We start from the raw sequence: 5,744 nt of genomic DNA, 5'->3' as shown, positions 1-5,744 counted from the left end.
CTGCCAGAAAGTTAATATCTATAATCATAGTATAAACACCCAGAAAATGAACAACCCAATCAAAAACTGAGCTATGGAACTTAACAAGACAGTTCTCAGAGTAATAAAATAGAAATAGAAAAAAAATATAAAATAAAATAGAGATAGGTAACAAATATCTTTAAAAGTATTCATCACCTTTAGCCATCAAAGAAATGCAATTTAAAGTACCCTGAGAGTCTATTTCACTTCCATCATAAAAGTGCATTTAAAAATAGCAACAAAGGCTGGGGAGATTGCTCAGTGGTTAAAAAAAAAGCCCGAAAACCTAACTACCCAGGTTCCATTCCCCAGTACCCTTGTAAACCCAGATGTACAAAGTGGCATATGCATCTGGATTTTGTTTGCAACAGCTGGAGTCCCTGGTGTGACAATTCTCTCTATCAGTCTCTCTCCTATATTTCTATGCTTGCAAATATACAAATAAATAAATAAATTTTGAAAGACAACAAATCATAGTATGGATGTTTCAAAAGAGGGACCTGATTTGTTGTCGGTGGAAATGCAAGCTGGTGAAAGTATGGAAATCACTGTGGAAGTTTCTCAAAATCTAAAACAGATGCACCATTTGAGCCCAGCTATACCACTCCTAGGCAGCCTACTTCTGTGACACTTGTTCAGCAGGTTTATGATTTCTTTATTTACAGTAGCTAGAAAATGAAACCAGCCTACATGCCCATCAAATAATTAATGTATTATGAAGATATAATATATAATGAAGTTTTATTCAGCTATAGAGAAAATGAACTTATGAGATTTCCAGGAAAACAGGTGGAACTGGAAAGGATCATACTAAGTGAGGTAACTAAGACTCAGTAACACAAAGACTACATATGCGCTCTCATGTGCTTATCCTATCTTTGAATTTCTGTTAGTGGCTATAAGTCAATATGAAGAAGAAGCTAGGAAACTAGAGAAGAGCCATGGAAGTAGAGATATTGTTCAGGGAAATAGTAGAACACACAAGTAGAAGAGATTAATAGTGGAAGGGAATGGTTTAAGCAATGAGGCAAGGATGATGTGAAAATGAACCAAAACTAAGGACATGTGAATGATCCATATGGAAATCTGCTATTGGGTAAGCCAATTTATATATTATTTAAACAAAGTTCTTTTACATAAGTAGATAAAATTGCTTCCAAAAGCCACATAGTATTAATAAAATGTCCCAGTGCCAGGAATCAGATTCCTTCCAATAACTTAGTTAGGGATCCCTACAGCATATCAGCTATGTCACTGTTCTTGGTGGCCCATGGAAACTGGATAACAAGTCCCTATTGCTGAAGACACCACATTCTTTTGGTGTCAGGGCATAAAGAAATCAAGTTGGAACTGATGGATGCTTCCTCCAAACCAGATAATATTCTTAGTACCAAGATGTACTGTGCACGCTACTGGGGAAAAATGTTATCAATAATCCTGCCCAGTTGTGGAACTGGTGTCCTTCACAACCAACCTGCAAAAGGTGATGTGTCCATTGATGCAATAGTGAGAGCAGAGTTAGAGTAACCAACTGCTCTCTGATTGGATTATAGGCAGACTCATAAGAGGAAAATCATATACCATAAATCTGGGCAAAATTCTGTGGTTAGGGGCTTAGATTGTAGGAAGTGTTTAATACTGTGGTCATACTCATCACCCAACATGTCGAACTTCCTTCTAAAGATCTGTCTGTTCACATAGATTGGTACCACTCACAGCCTTGAACATGTATGATTCTTTATTCAAACGTTAGACATGAGTATAAAGATGCTTATACGGAAAAGTTACCAAGAATAAGGAACTAATGTTCTCAGCTCTAAACCTGACATGTAAATCACACCCTCCAAGGCTCATGGCAACTTGTAGGAGGAACAGAAAGAAGGTAACAGCAAGAGAAAGGGAAGTGGGAAGATGGAATGAAGGCTCTCTGGATGTGAAAGTCCACTCCACTCATGAACTCACAGCAGATATGGCTTTGTGCACATGATTGAGCCTTTCAATATGTCGTCATAGATGATGGAGGGGTTCATGAGCTCTAAACCTCCCAGGGAATCTGATGATTGCTGGGAGAACAGAGGGTCATGTCCCTTAGAGGTGCACCACTGGAGGATTGCCCACTTTCCAGGAAATAACCTCATACCCCATGTTTATACAAGCAACTTTCATTTGTTTATTGGAAATGTGAAATACAAAAATGATATTTTTAAAATTTTGTAGTAATAGAAAGAGTGCACAAAAAAGAAAATTGCTAAACAGAATTATCAGCCTCATTCAGTACTTCCAAGACTGTCTTCCTGTCCTATCAACACACAGAGGAGGAAAGCAACTACAGTGAGGATGTGGCACCACTGGGCTGATGCTGCAGAGGCACGAGGGACACAGCTCAACTCCGCCAACCCCAAAGTCCCATGTGAGGTCAACAATGGGGATCAGAGGTAGAGGATAGGGCTAGTCTATACTCGCTGGAAGGCAGCATCGGCATGGTCACACACAGCTTCCTTCTGGGGCAGTCAAGATGATTCACAGATACATCAGATACCAGCACAAAGGGGGAAGGAGACCAACACAGAGAGAAATCAACTCCTACCAAATCAGAGATCCAGAGCCTCAGAGACCCCCAACACCTCATCACTGAAGCAGACCAAAAATGAACCCAACATGTCTCAGGGAAATTTTGCAGAAGAGGGGGCAGAAAGAATGTCAGAGCCACATGTTGGGTCATGATATACAGAGACATTTATCGTTACAATAACTGTGGGCTAACTCCACAATGCACGACCCATATTCATCAACAAGGAGGGGCCAGTAGGGAGGGGGTAGGTCACAGGTGAGCCTAATAATGGTAACAAACTGCCTGTATTTGCTGAATAGAAAACTAATATATATATATATATATATATATATATATATATATTTATATTTATATATATTATATATATTTATATATATTATATATATTTAATATATATATGTATATATATATTTATATATATTATATATATTTAATATATATATATGTGTATATATATATATGTATACATATATATATATATGTATATATATATATGTGTGTGTGTGTGTATAAAAGAAGAGGATTTTTGTTTGCTTAAGAAGGTGGGTGATCCCCACCCAGGATGCTCTGGTATTCAGCCAGTCTTCTGGAAATACTTTAGAAAATTCTTGAATCGAGGCCTTTAAATTTCCTCATTGAGTCAATCTTGCCCTTTACTTGCTCACTTTTGGCTAGTGCCCTCTCCAAGCACTCTTTGGTGTAGAGCTGGGGGTCCCAACATTGATCTGTGTATTTAAAAACTTCCAGAGGCACGGTGATGTCATGAAGGTGCTGTCTGCACTTACCCATATGCTGTAAGCCCTTAACTATGCAGTTCAGCTTCTGGCTGAGCCCCACCTGGCTGCTGGGCTGGAAGTCGCTGATGCTGACGCCGAGCTGCCGGAAGTTCACGAACATGTCCAGGTGCTCCTCTAGGTGGTCAAACTTCTCGGCCATTGGCCCGGCCCGACCCACGCCACCACTGCAGCCCGCAACACCTCAGGCTCACCCCCAGCAACCTTAAATTAAATCAGTGCATCAGAAACAAACCAAAGCATGGACAGGAGATCCAATGGAAAGAATGATTTTAGTGAGAAGGGAAAGGGAAGAGATGGTAATTGAGGAGGGGTAACAAAATGCAATATATACAGGCATCGAAATATTAAAAATAAATAATTTTAAAAATGAAAGTAATGTAAAACAATATTAATGACACTATGAGGATGATTTGAGCAAAATTAGCAAAATGTTGAGGTTTTAAGGAGTCCATTCTGATTCATAGTGACAATTTGTTTGACATTTGATGAATATACTGTAGATGAGATTTAAGAATTTTATGTCAATTAATCACAGAATTCCTGCTTGAATTTTCATTTTATTGCGTTCCAACCACGAGGAAAGAAACAGAGGAAAGAAGAAATGGAAGGAAAAAGGCATAGAGGGAGGGAAGGAAGAAAGGAGGGAGAATTACCCATACAAAGACCGACTGGAACTTTCTCTATGAAGAGTCTGGCCTCGCTCTTGTGCAAACTGAAATTAGAGGTTTTTCCCTGCCAAGTGAACAGAAATGCAAATGCCCAGACCACATGAAGAAGGAAGGTTTAGCCTAGTGATGGGTTGAGGCTCCAGAAATGTTGAAACAACTGGCCATATTAAGAAGTGCTGACATAGATGTTTTAAGAGTTTTCATTGCCAGGCTAATATTTCAACACATCTGAATGTTTAGATTTAAAAAGAAAAATGAAGCTAATGTGGGTGTGGTGGTGCACCCTTTAATCCCAGCACTCAGGAGGCTGAGGTAAGAGGATGACTGTGAGTTCAAGGCCACCCTGAGACTACACAGTGAATTCCAGGTCAGCCTGGGCTAGAGTGAGACCCTACCTCAAAAAAAAAAACAAAAAAAAAAAACCCAAAACAAACAACTGAAGCTAGACAAGTAATAGGATCTTCCACAAGAAAAAAAAATACTCAAGTTAGATACCTCCTACAGCTGAGAACTCAAGACTATATTTAGAAACATTGCCAACAAACCTACATGAGCTTGCCCATTTACAGCACGAATGGTTTTGAGCTAGATCCAGTTCCCTAGTAAAAATGTGAGGTTAATGGGATGTAAATTTCAGGTCCCCTCTTTATCATGAAGGAGTTAGTGAGGAAATTAATATATAGGTGACAAATTTTCATTATCTAATAAATTAAGATAACTACTCTCCACCCCATAACCAAATCCATGGGCTACTTATTACATAGTGATTTTTCTGCATGTCCACATAAAATTAGTCCTATACTGATGCTTCACCCACTGAACTTCCATGATGACTGCATTACAAAAGAACTGAGTTCATTTTATCAGACTACAAAGAATATGATGTTTGTCTTTTTTCATGTGTATGTGTGTGGTATGTGTTTGCGAGTACATGAATGTATGTGAGTAGGTGAATGTGAGTGTAGATGTGCGTGCATGTGCATTTGTGTAGGACAGAAGTCAACACTGAGCATCTTCTTCTATTGCTCTTCACTAATTTTTATGTAACTGGGTCTCTGAATGAACCCAGAGCTTACCCATAGGACTAGATTAACTATGTAGCAAGCCCCAGGGATTCTTCTGTCTGCTTTTCTGCTTTATTAGTACTGGAATTATAGGCGTGTGTGTGTGTGTGTGTGTGTGTGTGTGTGTGCTTGTGTGTACTGTGTATGTATTCTTTCTCTCTGTGTGTATGTGTATCTATCTATCTCTCTGTCTATCTATCTATCATCTATCTATCTATCTATCTATCTATCTATCTATCTATCTATCTATCTATATATGGTGAGAGAGAGAGAGAGAGAGGTGCAGGGTAGAATAGGCACACTGCTGGCCCTTGCCACTGCAAATTAACTTTCAAATCATGTACTACTTTGTGCAATGTGCAATTTGTGCATCTGGCTTTAGGTGGACACTGAGGAATTGAACCCTGGCAGTAAATTCTTTAACCCACTGAGCTATCTCCTTAGCCCCCATGATCTTCATTTTGAAAATCAAACTGATCTAAGAAAAGGAAAAAAAAGCTATACCATTTGATTAATGCCCATCATGAATTTTTTTAAATGGCAATCAGAATGTAAGGCACAAACATGTTAGTCTTGCCCTAACACTATGCATGCCTCCCTCCAATTGTGTCTACAAGGTATT

The 5,744-nt window shown here is 38.9% G+C and overlaps 1 pseudogene; it reads right to left on the bottom strand.

Annotated features, from left to right (window-relative positions):
• Positions 1 to 3,127: 3,127 nt before the first annotated feature.
• Positions 3,128 to 3,535, bottom strand: LOC101602735 (annotated as a pseudogene).
• Positions 3,536 to 5,744: the final 2,209 nt, after the last annotated feature.

This window comes from Jaculus jaculus, chromosome 3 (assembly GCF_020740685.1).
Source record: "Jaculus jaculus isolate mJacJac1 chromosome 3, mJacJac1.mat.Y.cur, whole genome shotgun sequence".
NCBI classification, from domain to species: Eukaryota; Metazoa; Chordata; class Mammalia; order Rodentia; family Dipodidae; genus Jaculus; species Jaculus jaculus.
Note: the sequence above shows the minus strand (reverse complement) of the source record. Positions and strands in the feature narration are given on the sequence as shown.